The following is a 22479-nucleotide window of genomic DNA, read 5'->3' as shown; positions in this document are numbered from 1 at the left end:
TGTATCCGAGATCTTTTGGCAGTGTTAGTTTGTAAATAACTGTATTAAATACAAAATAATTATCCCGCAACATCTTACCATCAGTTTGTGAACACAGTTTTTCAACACATAAATTAATTTGAGTTATGTAAATTTTATATACTGCAGATTTAAACAAAAAAAAACAATTTTATATTTTTTGTTTGGCATTTACTGATAGTGACTTCATGTAAGTAATTGCTTTTGGAAATTGCCAGAACATTTTCGTCAATTTATTGCCACTATATGATCTATAAATATAAACAATTCTCAAGTCCCGTCAAAATGGGACCCTAATCCTCTCTCATTGGCTGCTGCGCCATGCGTCCGTAACAGAAACAAAATATATTGACTTCCATCCCATGTACACAACCGTCCTGTGCGCTGTTGTGAATCAGTAGGTTGGAAAACACGGCGATATACACACTATCCAACTAGGTCCGACGAACATGACCGCACCAGGGGGTTTATTCTAAGTTTCCAGCGTTTTCTATCGGAACATTTCGATATCGATTCCGACATATAGCTCTTTGGCCGATCGGCAACACACGGTTCCGAACGATCGTAATCGAAAGGTACTGAAATTGCTATTCTAAACGCGGTATCGTTACAAGGCCTAACTATCTCGGCAAAGTTCGGGTTACGATTTCCCCCTCTACAATTTTTCTGGCAGCGAAGATGAGATTTGAAAACTGCAACATAACAACAAAAAACACTTCATATTTCTAACAAATTTATAAATAAAAACACAGAGTTTATAAGACAATATACTTTCCAGATGTTTCAATGTTGATAAAAGTATTTATAAAAATCTTAAGTAATTTTAAAAGTGCTCGAGCAAGCGAAAACATGTTTATTTCTTAAATTATTTTTACGGGATATTTGGTGTGTAATGTTTAGAGTTGTTTGCACGTGGTCGGTCATTGTATTATTGAAATAATGGCTGCTCGGCGATCTCGTGTGAGTGAGAGGCAAATTAAAATGTTGGTTTATTTTATGGAGGAGCACCCCGAATTCTTGCGGAGAAAATTTTCATCGAATTCCACATCGAAAATACACACGCTGAGTTATTGTTGAAACTTTTGATATCTGAAACAGGCGAATAAATTATGAATTTGTATTTTGGAAGTTGGGTTATTTTTTAATTTACTTGCATAAAATCTTCGTTATAATATTGTTATTATAGAAAGAACGTCTTTACATTCCCACTTAGTTATTATGTATCTGGAGCACTACTTACATTACGTAATTATTGTAACTTAAAGCGGTAACCATGGTAAGGACTCATCCGAAAGAAGGCAAAACTAAAAAAAAACGGAATGCATTTCTTTTACTTATACGTCATATCAAATCATTCTATTAAACGGCATTGTGATATGTATATGGTTAGAAGTAGCTTCCATATGAAGAAATACTTTAGTGACTTTGGGGCGTATTCAAGTAGTTGGCCTAAAGGTTTGTCCAGACGATGCGATTTTTCGTGCAACTTGCGCTGTGCGCTATTGCCTCTAGCGCATGCAATATTGCACGATGAAAATGCAAGACGCACATGCGTGAAGACGCAATGCACGCTCCTGTCTACACGCTGCGCTGGACGCAAGGTGTGTAGTTGAAATAATGTCCATCGATAGTGCGGTGGTTGCTGCAGTTTGTGCTGCATATGTAGTAGTGTCTCGTTCAAGAAAAAGAAGATTATGGCAAAAATAGTTCTTTAAAAGCAGACAAAATAACATGTTGCGAGAGCTTGAATGGGACGGAGAAGTGCTGTTTAGTAACTTTACGCGAATGTCGCGACAGGACTTTGACGTACTGTTAGAAAAAGTGAGACCATTGATCTGCAAGCAAGACACCGTAATGCGAGAAGCGATTCCTGCAGAAACGCGACTTCTTCTGACACTGAGATTTCTCGCCACGGGTGATTCTTACCACAGCCTGAAATATTTGTTTAAAGTGTCAGTGCAGAGCATCAGTGTCATTATACCAGAAACTGTTAAGGTCATCATACATGTTTTGAGGGAGTACATAAAGGTAAGTCATTAAAAAATACAATGAAATACATTAGTTATTGATATATTCATTCGGTGAATGAAACCGAGACAACAATGTAACGATGTTAAATACAATACACTTTATATGAAACGAAAGTAGGGATACAAAATATAAGAATACCGGGATGCATTCAATACATTTATGAACACATTACTCAGGCACAACCACATTGCTACCACTGCTGTTGCCGAAACCATAAACGGCTTCATCATGATTAGGCAAACGCAGCTCGATATATTGCTCTGACGATGAAGAACCCGTGGAACTTGTGCTTGGCAGGTAATTTAGTGGTTGGAATGGAGAGACGACTGATTGAACAACATCCTGGGACTCGATCTCAAAGAGAATGTTAGTGATACGGTTGTGAGCAATGTTTTGTAATTGAGTGGATGGTAGGTTCCGTATCTTGTGAGCAACAAAGTCTGCAAAGGAAGCATGCACATCGTTTATTTTCATGTTTGCACACACACTTTTCATGATCTTGAATGCTTCTTCCTCTCTGGTCACCGAACTCTTTCGTTTGTTAATTCTGGAACTCGTAGTGTTGACAACTGCACACGTTCCCTCTATCGGAGATTCGAGATGAGAAGTATGAAGCACATCGTCCTCTGCATGCGTGTCTTGGTTTACTTCAGGAACCTAGCATAAACACAACACATTCATGCAGAAATTTGCTGCTATGTATAATTTTAACTAGTATTACTAATATATAGGCAATATGTATACGTCTATAGCATACATATTATACATTTATTTCAGATGCCATCAAGTGAAGAAGAGTGGAATGAAATTGCGAGTACCTTTGAAGCAAAACGGAACCATCCTAACTGCTGTGGTGCTGTTGACGGAAAGCACGTTGTGATACAGTGTCCAGAAGGTAGTGCAACCGACTACTACAACTACAAAGGATGCTATAGTATAGTACTGTTAGGAGTTGTGGATGCAGACTATAACTTTATATATTGCAATGTAGGATGCCAAGGAAAAAATTCAGACGGTGGCGTGTTCAAGCATTCGGAATTCGCAAAGAAACTATTCGGCAAAAGAATGAGTTTGCCAAATCCGAGACCTTTACGTGGCAGAAATTTAGACGTCCATTTCGTACTTGTCGCAGATGATGCATTCCCTTTACATGAACACATAAAGAAACCATTTCCGGTGGAACTGGGTAAGGGATCTCCGAACAGAGTGTTTAATTACCGACTGTCTAGGGCACGTCGTACTGTTGAGAATGCTTTCGGTTTGCTGGCATCAGTTTTCAGAATTTTTAGGAAACCAATAGAAATGAAAAATATTTCAAACGTTGCAGACGTTGTACTTTGTTGTGTGTATCTGCATAATTTTCTGCGAAAACAGAAGTCTTCCCGGACGTTGTATGCGCCATGCGGATCCCTGGATAGTGAGGATGCTAGTACCGGCAATGTTATTGATGGTTTGTGGAGGCAAACAGTAGCATCTGATACTGGTATTTTGCCCCTGCAGACTAGGGCACGTAAGCCTTCTGCGAGGGCTCACGACATAATGATCGAATTTCGCGAATACTTTATGTCAAGAGTGGGTTCTGTTCCTTGGCAACACCAGTATTTGTAATGTGTAATGTGTGATGTGTAATGTTTCAGCAGATCGTCTTGTATTCATGTTTTAATCTATAGTGATATACGTATAAACATTCTTTAAACAAAGAACAGAAATGAGACTATAAGGTAATGATATATCTGAATTGAATATTAAGGGCTCTGATAACCGCTTTCTGTATTTAATTAGTAATCAAAGATACTTACAGTAGATAAATTCTGGATGTACAATTACTGACGATAATTTTTATCATTCCCGGAGCGAATTATGTGTAACATTTCCTATAAAAATTTTGCGATACAATGATACACGATGTTGCTCGTTTAGTTTTGTGAAATACCAATCGGTAAGTTATATTTACAAATGAAGTATGATTATTGAGTATTTAAATATATTTTGTACGGCAATACATTTACAGACAGGACAGTACAAGTGGGATACTTTTTGTTTGATAGTTATCTTTAAATTAGATACATTGAGAAATAGTTAATTGCAACTTTGAGTCCCCTATTACAGCTCAGTAGACAAAAGAGTCCTTAACATAGAAACATTCTCACATCATGTGGTAGATGCAATGTAACAGTGTATATATACATATTTTTCAGCAATCAAAAATATAATACCAGGTATCACAACACAAATACATTACATTATACTTACATTCATCTCATTGTTGTCATCATTGTTGGTGCTGTCATCAATGCTGTCCACAGTCTGAAATGGTACGGCCGTGTCTTTCAAAAACAACAGTGATTTGTATGCGAACCATGACGGCACTTCCTTTGCATTCGCTGACATGCCACATTTTGCACTACGGACTTTATCATGCTCCTTGCTAAAATAACAACGTAAGCTTTTGATCTTATTTTTCACAGCTTTTTCATTTAGTCCATACTTTCGTCCTAGTTCAATGATGGCATCCCTTCGAAGTTGTTTGTTTTTGTATTCTTTTAAGCTAGTGTTCCACAGGAGTTCATGTTTACGGTAGTCTTCTATGAACTGCAATGTGCTTTCCTGGCTATCTGACATTATGTTATACACTATGCACAGTCACAGTATCAATCAACTGAACTCTGACAACTCTCGTCAACCACAAACACATGCAAACTTGTGTAGACAAACACGGCGTAGCGCACGGAAATGGCCGATGATACCCACTGACAACGGGAACACGTGCGCTACCAGACGCGCTACTGATTTCCAGGTAAACGCGCATGCGCTCGACGCACAGGCTGCTTGCGCTTGCCATGCGCTATTGCATGCGCGCAGCGCACAGCGCAAGTTGCACGAAAAATCGCATCGTCTGGACGTGGCTTAACAGTTACTAGATGGCAGGGATTGCGGAAGTGCGAGGCAGTAGCCGCAGCGGCCGGTAGGACTACTGCAACACTATCGGAATTAAGTTTCGCGTCCATTACCGTTTCCTGAGTGGTAACAGTAATTACTGAAGATATTTGTACATGTATTATGGATAAATATTTTGTACATAATAAATGTACAAATATCTTCAGTAATTACTGTTACCACTTGGGAAACGGTAATGGACGCGAAACTTAATTCCGATTAAGTGTTGTAGTAGTCCTAGTCGCCGCAGCGCGCGCTACTGCGTCGCACTCCCGCAAGCCCTGCTGCCCTCTCGTGACTGTTAGGCCAACTACTTGAATAGGACCCCAAAATCATACATATTCAATGCTACTGGAAAAAATTTCCTTTTACAAAATATTAAACACAATTGACTCCTACGTAAAATATCGTAAATATATATCACGCCCAAAAATGTACTATTTTCGACCATGCATAACTATTTGTGTACACATAAATCGTGCATCCGCCATGATTTCAACTGGCTGCTAATTCCCGATCGGCAAAGGCTTTTCGACAGCAATTGTATACTCGAAACATACCGATCGTTGGCTTCCGAGAATCGAAAGGTTCCGAGTTGATAAAAGTAACTTAGAATACCATATTGTAGAAAGCTTCCGATAATCGTGGAATCACGATCGGGAACTCTTTTCCGAGAAACTTAGAATAAACCCCCAGGCTTGCTTGGAGTTGGGACGCACAATGTTCGGACAGCGGTTCTCCACGCACTGCCGAGCCTGGTTGGCTGGGCAAGCCCCGAGCCGGCACTCGAGATGTTTGCCAGGTGCCAGTATCGTACCAACCTTTCCAGCGACACGTTCAGTGCATCATCGTGCCTGTTTTAATGTTGTGTCTGGTAAATTGTTTTGATAATTGCTATAGGTTTGTGAAGTGAACTGAAATAATGGACTGTAGGAAACGTTTGGCCGCTGCAATATTGCTGCTAGATGAAGCTGGGGGTGTTTATTCCTAAAAACAACAAAAATGAAACCTCGAAAGTGTTGGGTTAAAAGTTGGCTTCAAAAAAAAAAGAATGAATATACACACATGACTTACTGTTGGAACTTAGAGAAAACAAGCCGTATGTTTTCAAGAACTATTTAAGAATGACAGAGGATAAATATAAGTACCTAATTGAATTAGTGACACATTTTATCCAGAAAAATAATACAGCGTTAAAAGAAACTATATTGGTAGTTGATAGACTTGCTGTCACCTTGTTCAGGTGTTATTGCCGTTAACAACTTAACATACTGTATGCAATCTCTGTGTCTCACTCCTGCCATCTCATGCAAGGAGAGGGGTTACACTGTTTCGTTAAAATGTGCTTTTTCCTTTGTCTCAGTTGGTAATATATATATATATATATATTTATTTATTTATTTACAATTTTTCAAACTAGTTCCATAAGTATTTAATCAGATTAATAAATAATCAATTTGGGAACATTTTGAACTCGTAACTTTTAATAAGCAAATTATTGCTGTGGTTATCTTGATGAAGTGACCAATTGCATGAATGTTATAGATAAATTATAAAAAACCTACTTCAAATCTGACCCGATTTCCATTGTATTCTGTTTTACTTAATATCACTGGATTTTCACAACAGCATTCAGGAAAATTAATTTTTTTATTTAGTTAAAAAGCGCAAATAATTTTTTTATATGCAGTGTATTAAGACTTTTGTTGCATTTTAGACAAATGAGGTATAGAAGAAAATATAACAAACTAGCTGCCCGACCCGGCTTCGCATGGCTATACTAATGGAAAAAATTAAGCCACATCTCCCATTTACAGTAATGGTAAATTTAAAAAAATTTAGTGAACATTTATTACAATGCTGTATAATGTACCGGAGAGAAAATGAATAGCACCGATGGTTTCCCGACTCGTGCACGCAACGTACAACTGATGTACCCGTACTTTGCTACGGCAGTCTACAGGCAGATCACTCTTGCGCCGCTCATTATACATGCCCCTCCTTGTGGGTACGCCATTGCCCCGCGATGCCCGTTGCCATGGAGACGCAGAAGGCATGAACAATGCAAAATCCTGTTCTCATGCAGACAAAGTACCCACTGTTGCCTGGTTTTAACCACCCATGGAATATAATTTTCGGAAAATGTCATCCTGCGTAACATAAGGAATATTACTGTGAAGTTTCAAGTCTGTAAAATATATATACTTGAAAGAAAGGGCAATAATAAACAAATTAAACACAGATAGAGGGAAAAAAAAACAATAGTTTAGTTTTGCGATTTAAAGTAATTAAAAGTATTTAAATACTAATTGAACTCTTATGAGGGTACTGATTGCTTCGTTGTTAATATCACACGTGTGTTTTTTACTTGTATGGGAAAATTATGAATGATAAAGCATCTAGTGCGTGGCAACAATGTTAATAGGCAATAGGAAATAAACTTCTAGCGCCTGCGGCATTGTCAACACACACTTCGTACGTGTACTGCATGTTGTATCTAACCCCCTCCAACGCATTTGATTCTAAATTGGACTTTTAGTAAGGATCCCTAATGTTATTGATAATATAATCTAGCCTATAGCCTATAGCCTTTCTCGATAAATGTACTATCCAACACTGAAATAATTTTTCAAATCGGACCAGTGGTTCCTGAGATTAGCGCGTTCAAACAAACAAACAAACTCTTCAGCTTTATAATATTAGTATAGATAATCATTCTCCAGGGTACATAATTATATATTCCGTTGCTGAAATGTCGTGTCCTTTCAGTATTTGGTCAAATTACAGCAATGTGTTTATTTCTACTCATATGTAGCTGCTTTGGTCGACAAATATGGAGGCCGTTTTTCTGTTGGCACTTTATGTATCGTGTGTGTGAAGAAAATAAATTATTCTTATCTACTGATATACAAATTGTCATGACCATTTTTAAAACTTTGGAAACAGACGACATGACAGAAATTAAATATCGTGTAAGGTGGACATAAACGCAAACTAAAGTGTGTCTACTGGTCGATGTCACTAAATTTATTTAAATACAAATATTCTTATGTAAACTGTGTTTATTTTACTTATTGTAATTAATTCTTGTGTTACACGGATGAATTAATTTGTGAAACAAAAAAAATAATTAGTTTAAATTTCAAAATATTTTATTTAGTAAGGTTTTATTTAAGCTTTCATGTTATTAAAACCATGAAGACATCGCTGCTGAAGTGTGCACTGAGACAAGTCATTCATTTATATTGTACCACTAATAGAACTTTCAAAGGATAAAGCTTGTTAAAACAATTTTTTTACATAAAACCACACTTTTGAGACAGAAATAATTATCTTACTAACTCAAGGAAGTTATTATGCAACCAAAGCCAAACGTATTGTTTAATGTTTATATATATTTTTTTCTTGGTAAATCTGATGTTGTATAGTGGCTGTATATATGGGTAAAATTGCTGTAAATTTAACCAAATACTAAAAATACACAAAAATTGTAAGCCATGATTCGTAAAGAATGTTTCGGAGGATTTTTTTTTTTTTTTTAATATTCTTCATGTCTTTGAAAAAAATAATACAACTTATGTGTCATCGGTAGAAAAAATTCTGTCCAGCTCCGTACTAAAAGAGATGAATTTTTCCTTGTTGATGGGCTAATGTATAAATGTATTGATTTAATATTATATTAAGAAGTATACAAGAGAATTTGCGTTTGATTTAATGTAAAAAACCTGTGATATATACCGAATCGTAAAACAACATGCATTTAATTTATATGGATAGTCACGTTCACAGTAAATAATGTGTTCATCGTAATAGTTCAAATTGCCAATCAATAATATATTTTTAATACTTTATTTTGTATTGGGTCATTACTTTGTTGTATAACTTAAGCTTTTTGAGTAATTGCAATAAAATATTTTTTTAAATCAATAACCTAGAAATACGCAAAGTTATAGGTAAGTGATTTCCTCAACATCGCATTCCTATCAAATGTTCGTTTGAATATCAGTAATATACGGACATTAACTTCCTTGTAAATTTCTTCGAGTTAGAAATTACTTAATGTAATAAATATTTTTTTATAATTACCTTTGTTTTTATTGTTTATTTTAAAATCAAAATTTAAAACATTTTTGGTGAGCCTAACTATAATGAAATAACAGAACAAACGGGTAGAATTATGAATTAAAATTTATTACAGCATTTAAAGAAATAAATTATATTACCTTTAACATTTTTGTCTAATGTGTAAAATACCATTTAAAGAAATAATAAAGTATATAAAAATTCAAATAAAAAATGTAACGTCATGGTTTGAAACACGTCTAGTTGACCTTCATTTTTTTTGTTTTTGTTATTGGCACCGTCATACTTTACTGTTGTGTTACTGACACACACAACCTGAAAGTTTTGAGATATTATCTCGTAAATGCAATAATTTAGTTTAATCATGATTTTTTAAAGTTGAGTTTATTTCATAAAAATTATTAAAGTTTGCAAAATATATTTTAACGTAGTTTCTCTACGATAAAGTTCCATTTGACACCCTTATACTTGTACCAATCACTACCTGGGGATGTTAAAAGGGGTGTGTGATAAAGTGGATACATGAAAGTAAATAGTAGGCAAGGTAACTGAGTGGTATGAAGTACGACAAGTAATATCACTAAGGAATGCAAACCAGTGGCGTCTCGTCAGGGCAAGCAAGGCAAGCAGTGCTTGCCCAGGCAGTTTGCAGACAATGTATTTTTTAAATAAATATTTTATTCAGAATAGTATTTTACTTCGGCTCGTGCAGTTAGGTGTATGTATTTTTTACACTATCGTCTTGGGACCCAATACTGTGCGCTGTGCGCTATAAGAAAAGAACTCGTCGACACACAAAACATGCTGTTTTAGAAGCGTTGCTAGGTTTAGAAGCGCTGGTAGGACCGCTTTCAGCAGGAAGGCTGCCGCAGTAGTTTCCTTACAGGGGAGGGGGGAGGGGGTGGCATGGTACAAAGGTTCGAGGAGGGGATTGGCTGTAAAAACACGTGGTAGAAGCTACGAAGGTAGCGCTTTCTTGCCGAACTCAAGCGAACATGGCCGAAGCAGACGGTGGAATTCTTCCGCCGACTGCTTCGGCTATGTCCGCCACAGTTCGGCAGGGCAGGTGGCGAGGTCGCGTTTCAGTCGGCGGTCGTCTCTCGGGAAGCGCGCATCTCTCTCGCGGGCTGTTGGCTGGGAGTTCCCTGCGCCCTATTGGGTAACCAAAGGCTGGCAGTGCGTGGGGGATTTGTGGGCGTACAGGAGGCGGCCTAGCAGTGCCAACTGCTACCGACCGCGTCCCGCGGGTGGCGGTTACGGGATCCCAGCTCGAGAGTTGCAATCTCGCTGGAGTGACTGTGAATAACCACGTACCAGTTAACAGAGTTTCTGAATACGTATGAAGATAGTTTCTTTCGTGTTGGTACAAAAAATACCAACATTTAATTTTTACTATTCTAGTACATTTTTATGAGCTTCTCTTTATTTTAAGTACTTATTTTGCCATGTGTTGTCTGTTTATATATTTTGTACCAGATATCGATGATACTACACTCCCACTTAGTATATAAGTAATGTAGAGTAGGTATTTTATTATCAGAATAATGTATGCCAAACATTATTATTTTTCAAAAATAGTTTATAATTTTAAAAAAATGTCAATTTTTCTACCTGTGGAATGGTCAATTTTCAGTTAAGAAAACGACTTAAATAGCACCCTTTTGTACCTTGAATTCAATATTTTCCCGGGGAGGGCCCCCGGACCCCCCCCCCCCCCCCCCCTCCACGATGTTTTGGGATGAACGGAGTGGTTGCTTTCCCTCATGTAAACCTCACGCCTCGCCACTGATGCAAACATAAAAAAGGGGATATTTAACTTTCCTTAAATACGACTTTCCTTTGTCATCAAAGTCTCATCAACAGGGAACGTTAGAAACAAGGGCGTATACAGGTAGGTACAGGCTGCTCACGCTAGGAACACACATATCCTTCGAGGCAAGCACCTCAATCACACACTTTACTAGATATAGTTTTTGCCTTTATCAGATAACAGGTCTGCCACAATAGTACCTTACACATATCACAATATCACAATATCACAAACTATTCTTCTACGCTTCCCTTACATTACTCTGATCCAAAGCCAAAATCACATAAACAAATACGTAATCAAATATTTACGCCAAAATTAGTAACATTCAGAGAAAAGGCTTTACCAGGATTGAAAATAGTAAATAAATCTCGGGACACCAAATTAATACAATTAGGCCTCAAAAGGTCCGTAAATATATTGCCTTACACAGCCAAGGGGTTTTGAAAAAATAATATTGTAGACTTAATACGCAAAAGAACAGTTTATCCCACAATAATATCAAGGCTATATCCCATTTTCACCAATGGCATTGTAAATACATTCAGGTAAATAAATATATGGATTGAAAATCAAAGTTTTGTAGTGAATTCAGTATGCCTAATCCTAACCTCCTTACTCACAGAGACAGCTGTGCCTATACAGCGACCCTGTATAATCATAATCACCCTATACACAGAATTGGGCAGCATAGACAACCATTACCTTTAAAGGTAACTGACATGCAAATCAGGATGCTATACCAAACCAGATGCTGATTTGTTTAAAGGTCATCTTATAATAACATAACAGTTTATTATTATAAATAAATACATGTATATATAAAGGTTTGAACTACCAACCCACCATAAGTATGCTTAGTACTCAATAAGTCTTTGGTATCATAATTTGTAGGTGCTAGAAAGAAGACTAGCACATAAAAAATACCAACACTATCAGTTATGGCAGCCTCAAGTTAAGTTGCTTAATTTATGTCTGCACTCCTCGAGAAAAGTTGTTCCTAACCAACACTTCAATAATTCATGCATATTTATGCTACCGAAATTTGTAACCTTGAATAGTTAAAACCTTTATAACACTATTTTCACAGAAAGCATTATATAAAACAAATATAAAGCCCTCATTCCAGTAAATTACAAAGCGGGCAAAGGTGTGGTTCACACAGTACTTCCTTTGGGCGAGTGCAGGACAACCCCATAGAAAAATGAAATAAACTAAAAAAGTAACTTAGCCAGGGTCAAATTTGCTTGTGAAAGTTAGAATACTCCAAATAAAAAGTGCACCATTCTCACGCTTGTCATCCAGTAGTAAAATCTGCAGGAACATTCTCCTAGTTCACACAGAAAAAGGCAGATAATCGTACAGTTGTTTGACTGGATCAATTATTTAGTAAAGGAAAAATAAATCACCAGAGGATAAATTATCTCTCATTCCGGGTCAGTGGCCGTTCTTGAACACGTCATTACGCGCTACCATTGGCAGGCAAATGGGCCCGGAACACAGGCATCTGGCAGAAACCTCTTAGCCGCCAACATAGTGCCTCATACAGGCCTAATATTCAAATATAGTTGCCATGGTGTACCTAGAATTAATTTACATTTCACTTCTGGAACAATACTCTCTATGGAATTTTTGTTTTAACTAAATTTTTGGTAAGTCATTCCACACTTTGCTGGATGTGTACGTAAACATTTTCTGTGAACTGTGAAGTGGTATCTGACTCCATCGCAACAAAGGAACTACCGTGTTCAAGTTGCAGCAAATGTGATTATGCGTTGAACCTACTGAGAGCGTAACGTCCTGTTTATTTGCTCGTAAACTTTGTAAAACGTACACAGTAAAATATTATACATTTAATTAACTATATAATGTTAAAGAACTTGTTTTGGACGTTAGTGGTTTAAATTATTTCTTAGAAGTTATTTTTCAATGTTCAGGTATATAATTGACATAATTATTAAATAAAGGTATTTGAAAAAACAACTACTTATTGGTTACTGATTTTATTACCTACGAGACTTGTGAAAAAGTTCGGCAACTCTAAGGTTGTGCAAACGAAAGCATTTTATACTTAACTATACGATTTGAAGCAGGATCTGAGCAGTAAAAGTAAGCTTATAGCATGAACCCCTTCTTGGAAGGCTATCAGCCGTTTAGAGCAGGAGGTGGAATTTTGAGCTTCAAACAGTAGGGTACCTTATGGGAGGATCGATGAGGCCAATGACTCTCTCTCTCTCTCTCTCTCCCTCCCTCCCCCCCCCCCCCTTCCCCCTCCAACCATTTATAAACCAATTACTAAAAACAACTAGAGAAAAAGTACTTTCCGTACTCGCCAGTGCTGTGTAACATCTAACCTCAGTTACAGCAGTCATGTGTTCTCAAGTTGCAGACACACGTATAATACAGAACTCGGACACGAATTTTAATGTCGAATTCTTTACAATAATCTCGAGCGTATTGTGTTTTACACTACATTTATAGACGCGAATCACACGTAGTTTCCGCACCCGCCACTAGAATTCGCTGCATGCGCAGCTACGACTGACTATTGAATCACTTGATTAGCAGACCGAAATTTTAAACAGTATAATCAAATGACTCCGATAAAAGCGGGAAGAAAACTCTTGAAAAAAACTAAGCCCATCTTTGAACCTGATTTTCGACATTGAATTTTATTAAAATACTGCCCATATTTTTAAAATTCACTAAACACTGATGCATTACAGTTTCCTTTTGGCTTTGTGAACTTTTGTTCACGCCATCCGCCACAGATGGAAGTACCGTGGCTGTTAAACATTTCCGTTTCTTGATTTCCGTCGCATTCACGAAATTCCCACCAAATTTTGATAGATACGATATTACACATCAAAAATTGACCTAAAGACATCATAATTAGGTTAAAATATCTTAATGGGTTGTTACTTATCTAAATTTTTGACCCCCCATTTAACTGGGAGGTATACCATATCTACCACCCGAAACACTCCAGTCATCCGATTACAACACCCCTCCCCCCCCCCCCCCTCCGAAATAGCTCCTCCCATAACTCGAACCCTGGGGCTCGAATATGAAATTCATTAGCCTCGTCTTTTAACTCCAGCTCACGCCATTCCGTCTTCCGCCAGTACTCGTATGCTCAAATAAAATAAATAATAATAAAAACACGGTTAGGTGACTGCAAGACTCCCGCCTATTTGTCTCAGCCTCCGAGCACTGCGGACTACTAGTCCAGTCATTTAAGCTTAAATTAGGTAAGAATCTCGGAATTCAAGATACCCAGCTGTGAGTCTGTAAATACTTGTATATTGACACCCTAAAAGTTGTCTCAAAACCTACATATGGTAGGGTGTACGCAACTATTAAATTTCAAGGTCAAAGGTCACAAAAATCGGTTTTTTGCGCTTTTTTTTGTAAATATCTCATTTCCTATGGGTTTTTTGCTATTTGTATTTATTATCAATATTGTAGAATACAAAATTCTCTACAAATTTTGTTCAAAACAATTTTTCATACGGTGAACCGTTTTCGAGATAGAGGGCGGAGAGCGCGCGGTCACAGCATTACTTCAGGTTAACCGGTGCCTCCGGTCGAAAACGCGCCATATATAGTTCATGAACTATCGATAAATCAATCGATTATAAAAATTAATTGCACAAATTAAAATAAATCTAATAATAGGAAATACCTACCATATTCCACAAGCACAATTTATAGAATAATATTTGTATTTAAATAATTTTTGTGACATATCGACCAGCAGATACACTACGTTGCGATTAAGCCCGACACACACGATGTTTAATTTCTGCCATATCGTCTGCCATCCCCATAGGTATAAAAGTAAGCATGACAATTTGTATATTACTAGAAAAGAATGAATTCTGTTCTTCACACACACGATACATAATACATTCCAGTGAAAAGGTAAAAGCAAAGAAATAGAATTAAATACCCTGACTAATTTATTATGTGTGCGCATAAAATTGTCAATAGTTATTTTCCAAGCTAAACAAATATTTCAACTAGCTCGAACACAAGGTTCTTAACTCAGAATTACCACTGGTTTGTACGCTACAGGATATTGCTGTATGTCAATAAATATTAATAACCTTCAGCTTTCTGTTCTATTCATCAAAATTCTTGCATTAAACTTTCTTCATAGCAGAAACCAGCTGCACAGCTATGGTCATTTCTGGCTTTTCAAGGTATAAAATAAATAATTTCAAACTCACCATATTTTGATAAATAGTCACACTATAATAAGTGTTACCCTCAAGACCATATACATACAGAAATAATATTCACATTATGAAACAAGTTACACTTTCAAACATTCATGCAGCTCCAGCTGTAAATATGGACTTCAATTCATCAATACAACACAGTAACTTGTCCTTCTCAATCTGACAAAACCTTTTATTTTTCACATTCAACACGGAGGCCCATATTCTCCTAATTTTAATCTCCAACCCTCCTTCCCCAAATCCAAAACATACATCAAAACAGATACCACTGTTCGCAAAACAAACAAGAAATTAAGTTCATAGAGAATTTACACAGGGTCATATTGTACAAAAATGTTCATAGTCTCTATGCAAATAAAATAAATCATTTCAATAAAAATCTCAATAATTTTCTGTACTAAATGCAACAGTACACAACAGAAAAACAAACTCTGTAGTTGTCGACCAAATCAGCTACATATATGAGTAGAAATAAACACGTTGCTGTAATCTGACCAAACACTGAAAGGACGTGAACATTTCAGCAGCGGAATCTATAATTATGTAACCTGGGGAACGTATATTAGTTATTTTTTCTTCTATGCCTAATTTGCTTAGAATGCAACAAATATGTCTTAATATACTGTATATAAAAATATTCTTTGTAATTTTTAACTTAATAAAAATTGAAATTTCCTGCTATTATATTGTGAAAATACAGAAATATTAAATAAAATATATATAGAAATGGGATATGATTTAATGTTGACTTTTATATTACTATAAAATTACATGCAATTAGTCACTTCATCGAGATAACTCACAGCAATAACTATCTTTTTTACCTTTACGAGTTGAAAATCCTACCGATTTTTTTTTAATTTGATTAATTATTTAACTTTTTAAACCACTAAAAAAATTGTAAGAAAATTATTTTACTGAGACAAAAAAATCATATATTTTAACGTAATAGTAATGCCCATCATTATTAAATTCGTAGTGAAATAAAATCAGCTCGCTTTTCCATTCAACATGGTTGCAGTAGGGGAAGGTTACCCAAGATGGTCCGGTCACCTAAGATGGGACTGACGTAGTTCTCTAAGCCGCCGCTAGATAGCAACTGTCTGCCCATTGCAGACAACGTGGCTTTCCCCCAGAAGTGTGTATACGTAGTTATAGTCGAGTTGCTGCCGTTGATACCAAAGTAGAGGTAAGTTTTATTTTTACGGTGTGATAATATAAAGTATTTAATAAATATAAACTGCGATACGCGCCTTATATTTTGTCGAAAATTTTTTTTTTTGTTTTACAATAGTGCCTTATAATTTTATGCACATAATGCATTATAAACAAAGTAAGTTGTTGTTTAACCTTCTTGGCACGACACAGCATATGTCAAAATGGCCGAGTTACCCAAGATGGGAATCGCTAAATAACCCAAGATGGGACATTGTCCCATCTTGAGTACAGCATCCCATCTTGGGTAACTTATTTTATACATTCCTCTTTTCGTAATAGATAGTCTTTTGTATTTATTATTTTATGTGCGTAATGTTGTAATGCATGTATTTATAGTGTGTACGCCATAATGGGTTTTGCATACTCATAATATTAGCTATTATTACAAATTATTATTACTATTTTACAGCTATTATTAAAAAACAATGGATTATTTAAAATGCTATATTATTAAAAATAGGTGGCATAGCTAAAATAACAATAATTGTACAGTTGGAAGGTAGCTACATTGTTATCGTGTATCATAATCTAGAAATACAGGAATAACTCTACTGTTACTGGTGTGTTTAAGGAAAATGGCGCCAACGTTTTCAAAATATTCCTACCAGAGAAAAACGACACGCGGATCCTGGGATGAGATGTCAATGTCACAAGCAATTGAAAAAGTAAGACTTAAAGAAATGACATTACGGCAGGCTGCTTTTGATTACAATATATCTAAAAGTACTCTTGCAAGACGTGTCATCAGTTCCAATAAGATTGCTAAAGAAACGAAGAAACACCTTGGGCGGTTTACTAGCGCATTCAGCGACCAAGAAGAGCAAGAAATAACAGACCATATTTTGCTAATGGAATCGCGCTTTTTTGGTTTGTCCTGTACAGATGTTAGAAAGCTTGCATTCGACTTCGCTGAAGCCAAAAATATATCTCACCAGTTTAACAAGGAAAAGGGAATGGCATCAAAAAAGTGGCTGTACAACTTTTTGTCACGTCACAAAAACATTTCACTACGAACTCCGGAAGCAACTTCATTCGCCAGGGCTTCTAGCTTTAACAAACCCATCGTGGATAACTTCTTCGAAATGTTGGAAGATGCTTACACGAAATACGAAATATCTGGTGATAGATTATATAATGTCGATGAAAGCAGTATCAAAACTGTCCAGGGATTGGGAAAAGTTCTAGGAACTAAAGGTAAAAAACAAATTGGTGGATTGACTAGTGCGGAACGTGGGAGGAATACAACAATAATTTGTGCGATGAGTGCTGAAGGTCATTTTATCCCACCTGCCTTCATATTTCCGCCGAAAAGAAGGAACGAAGAGATGTGCAATGGGGCACCAACAGGCTCCGTAGCATTTTTCCAAGAAAATGGATGGTCAAACGGGGAAATATTTTTGGAATATCTTAAATATTTCCATAATAAAGCCAAGCCATCTTCAGAAAAGCCTATCATGATAATACTTGATGGACATGCTTCCCACACAAAATCACTACAGGTCATAGAATTCGCGAGAGAGAATCATATAATTTTAGTCAGTCTACCACCACACACGACACACAAGTTACAACCATTAGATGTTTCGTTTTTCGGCCCCCTCAGTACATTTTACAATCAAGCAGTGACAGTTTGGCTGCGAGAGCACCCAGGAAGAGTATTCAACGAGTATCACGTAGCGAAAGCTGTTGGATATGCATTTGGACGAGCTGCCGTTGCCTGTAACGCAACGAATGGTTTTCAAAAATGTGGACTGTGGCCACTTAATCCGCATGTATTTTTGGAACATGAATTTGCACCTTCCTTAACCACAGACACGCCATTCCGGGAAAATGCTACATTACCCGACCCTAACAGCGAGGTCACTAATAAGCTGCCATCTTCAAGTATTATAACATTAGAACAGGAAGAACAAGTCAGTTGCACAGCTGCCAATCCAACCGACCAAATCCACTCCGCCATCAAGAGTAGGCCAAATTCTAAAGAGGTTTCGGTCCAACAAGTTAGCCCAATACCAGTCGCAACTGCTAACAGGCCTAACACGCAGCGCAGGAGGAGAGTGACGACAGCAACTATTCTCACAGAATCACCCTATAAAAATGTACTGGCCAAAGGTAAATCGATACCATCAGCTAAGAAAAACTTGTCTTCTGTATTAAAAAGTGGGAAGGCGACACCAGGGCTGCAGATTAAGTCAAAGAAACGGCGCAAAGAAATCGTGAGTGATAGTGTCTGCAAAGTTTGTGAAGGTCAATACAAAGACTCTGATGATGACTGGTTGAAATGTAAGACCTGCAATGAATGGGCGCATGAATCATGTGGTCTTTGTGACGATTTGTACTTCTATTGTTTCAAATGCGATGAATATTTTGTTATGAATTCATTAATTTTTTTCATAAACATTGTGTGGAATTCTATATTCCTTATGTAACTGACTATTTTTCCTATTTGTATCTTACTCTGTTAATGTTGTTTTAAAAAGTTTTCCATGTATCACATAAGAGAAGTAGGCAACTTTTAGGTTATAAGATTTTAATTCAATTTCGCACTTAGAAGTTATATGACTTATGTAAGTCTAAATGAATATTATTCTAGAATTGCATTTTCCAGCATTATTATCGTATATATGTATTAGTGAATTTATAAATGTGGCATGGAAACTGCTTTTATGTAAGCTTAACTTTATTTTATTATACATTTTGTGTTGCAAAACAATTAAATACATATTACATGTTAATATTAAATATGTTGTGATGATTTGTAGAGTGATTAACTTGTTGTCCCATCTTAGGATACCTTTTGTCCCAACTTTGGTAACCGGTTACCCAAGATGGGAATTTGTAATATCCTAAATATATGCCAAAAAAACCTTTTTAAAATAATTTTTCTGTAAGGTTATTTTTATGTATGTTAAGTAAACATATAACTTATTCATTTAATGCTAATCCGAATCAATAATTCTCCATTTGTAATTTTATATGAAATTTCAAAGTTAAGCGGGCCATCTTGAGTAACCTTCCCCTACCTGTAAATAATTTGTTTATCGATGAATGATATATGGAAACTTATTTACTTAGAAACGTAGGTGTGTTCAATTAAAGTTAACTTTGTTTTCAAGGTTGTTGTGCTTGTATAATTTTTGTTTACTATAAATAAAGGCTACATAATATGTTTATCGATGAATGATATATGGAAACTTATTTATTTACAAACGTAGGTGTATACAATTAAAGTTAACTTTTTGTTCAAGGTGGTTGTTCTTGTATTTATTTTACTATAAATAACAAATAAAGGCTACATAGTATGAAATAACTGAACCAACAGGTTTAGTTATGTATTAAATCTTATTACAGCAATTAGATTCAGAAGAAAAAAAAACAATTTGTGCTTAAAGTATAATTTGTATAGTGTAATGTGTGTATGCATGTGTATATAAAGTTTTTTTTTCTGGAGATGGGATTATACACATGATTTGGAGGCGCACACTATGCCTATATCGATGTGTGTGTGTATGTATGTTCCCTATGGACTTAAAACCGGCTGGACCGATTTTGATGAAATTTTCAGGCAATCTTCAGATTAGCTCAGCGGGTGATCCTGTGAAAGTTGGTAGCGATCAGATCAACAGAAATTTTCTTCTTGTCAATTTTATGTCATATTTTCAATACATACTAATACAAAATTAGATTTTTTCTATTTGTTTTTAGATTTTTTAACATTCTCATTAAAAGCGATATTAGGGTCACTAGTAGGCTACGAAAGCAATTTATATATTGCACAGAGATTGTTGTAACCGATACAGTAATGTCAAATTTGTAACGTAATTTTAAATTTGCGATTATTCCTTTTTCAGTTTACAATTTGTGTTCGAGAATAGTTTGGTACTAAAATTTTTCATTTGGCACACAATTGGTGCGCTCCCCAATGTTTACGAACTGGGCTGCATATAGGTTTATGCTGCAACACGTGGACTTCACGATGACGGGTTCTCCCGCCTGTGGACCTCCTGGTGGTATTCTCAATACTAACTACAAGCAACAGGCGGGAGTTCGACCGCAGCTCGCCACAGTTCGTCAATTTACAAGCTTCGTGCACGAGACCTATTGCCTTAGTAAGTATCAATTTTTGACTATAGTTAATGCAATACGGTATATTATTAATTGGTAGTGTTTGCTACAAAGGGGAAAAGGAAATTTTTTCTGTACCCCATTTGACTCAAGGCATTATTTGTTAGTGTTCCATCTGGGGAGCTTGTAAAATGACGCTCTGGTTGTAGAGAGCGCCCGTGGCTTGTCGATAGCATTACAGAACACCACGACCCGCCCCGCAGGCAGGAAACCCGACAACAGTCATCCCTACCGCCTACACGCAGTCTGCACTTCAGAATTCGAGCCCCTAGTTCGCCCCTGGCTTTGAATCTGGACTACAGCGAGAAGCATCCAATTCAGTCCTTCCTGGCAAACACTTTCCACTAAAACTAATTGCTAGGTATTAATACACCATCGTATCTTGCTGGACCGCAATTTATAGCATCTAGACAGAAATGTCATTTTCTTGATGGAAGTTTATTAATGAAACGAACATTGGACACAATTGTGTTTCCTGTCACAGAAGCCATTCCAAGGTAGATTCGCATTTAATGGAAATTCTAAGACTGCACATTTTAGAACCAAGCCGACACTTCTTTACTGTGGAGTCAATTATTGTATTATTAGGTTAAGTCGTAGACAGGGTAACAGGCCTACATAGCAATAGTTGTCTCATAATTCACGCTGAATTGGTAAGTGATCTAACCACCTTTATTGGAGCCTCTAAATGCGGTCACTTATCGGATGGTGGAAACAAATTTTGTTGAAGCGTACAGAAAGCCACACAATAACTCTGCAGTTTCGTCGACTCGGAATATCACCGCTGAAAACTTAGCCCAAGATAGTATTCAGTACCTACCTGTTCAGCCCAGCTGGGGGCTTGTGGTGAGCTGTAGTGGTATACCCGAGACATCGTGTAAAGAGAATATTATTGAAAAATGCATCAACAACTGATGTAGTAACATACACAGTACTTTGAATCGAATTTTATATAGAATAACCATTGTAAACTCATTGTTGCAGTATGTTATTTTTATTTTGCAGATATATGTTATCGGTATCGATTGGATTAGCAGTAAGAATGCCGGCAGATTAACCCTTTCGGAATTGTCTGCACGAATGAAGCCAACAACTTAACCGCGTTAGTAATAATAGCAAGCATTGTTGACTGCCTGAATGGGAAGCTACCTACTGCCGGCGAGGACTATTGTGAGGTTTAATGAACCTTATTTAAATGCCGCCACGCCCCGCATTCGGGCCATCCTGGAGTTAAGTGTACCGCACGGGCTGAAAACATCGCCCTTCACAGTCACAGAAGAACTGTTTACAAATTAACCGCTTGAGTTACCTCTCATCTGAATGTCTGATTGCAGTAATAATTTATTTAAAGAAAATTCTTGTAAGCCCGGTAGTGAAGACTCAGTTGTTGGAGTTATGAAGGGCTTGGTTGATGAATCACTGGTTGGCGACAAAAGGCAAGCGAGTAGCATCAGAGCTCTGTAAAGCTGGGATCACACAGCGTGGCGGCGCGACGTGAAGGTCACGAAGCGACAGCAAAATATTGCGTTATTGTCAACACGTGGTTCTGACCCACAAGATGAAAAAAATATTTTTTCTTGTCTTTACATACGTTACAAACATACGACAGCAATCGACCCTTGCATTTTTTTATGTGTAACATTCTAGCTCTCGGTATACGGCATTTGGTAGGAGTAATTTTGTAAATGGAACGGAAGTCGCATTGAACGAAAATGAATATCCACGGTGCTTCCATCTGTGGCGGATAGCGTGAACTAAAGTTCACACAGTTAAAGGGAAACTGTATAACATTAACTGTTAAATGAATTTTAAGAGGATAGGCAGTATTTTAATAAAATTGTTTGTCGAAAATCAGGTCCAATGCAGGTGTTTAGTATTTTAGCAAGTCATTTTCGCTTTTATCGGTGCCGTTTTATTATAAGTTTAACCTTTCGCTCTGCAAATCGAATGATTCAGTGGTCGACGTAGTTGCTCTGATAACAAATTCTAGCGGCGGGGGCGAAAACTACTTGT

The 22479-nt window shown here is 36.8% G+C and overlaps 1 protein-coding gene and 1 long non-coding RNA gene across 3 annotated transcripts in view; one reads left to right on the top strand and one right to left on the bottom strand.

The window, feature by feature from the left end:
- Positions 1 to 22479, top strand: part of LOC134531133 (protein turtle) — a 423117-nt gene that overhangs the window by 68863 nt on the left and 331775 nt on the right. The window lies entirely within an intron of this gene.
- Positions 2132 to 4954, bottom strand: LOC134531129 (uncharacterized). The gene is made up of 2 exons (XR_010074943.1): positions 4303 to 4954; positions 2132 to 2706 (listed from the first exon to the last, which is right to left on the bottom strand). It is a non-coding gene; the product is annotated as an uncharacterized LOC134531129 (long non-coding RNA).

Source organism: Bacillus rossius, chromosome 3, assembly GCF_032445375.1.
Source record: "Bacillus rossius redtenbacheri isolate Brsri chromosome 3, Brsri_v3, whole genome shotgun sequence".
In the NCBI taxonomy this organism is placed as follows: Eukaryota; Metazoa; Arthropoda; class Insecta; order Phasmatodea; family Bacillidae; genus Bacillus; species Bacillus rossius.
This window is presented reverse-complemented; position numbering and strand designations above follow the sequence as displayed.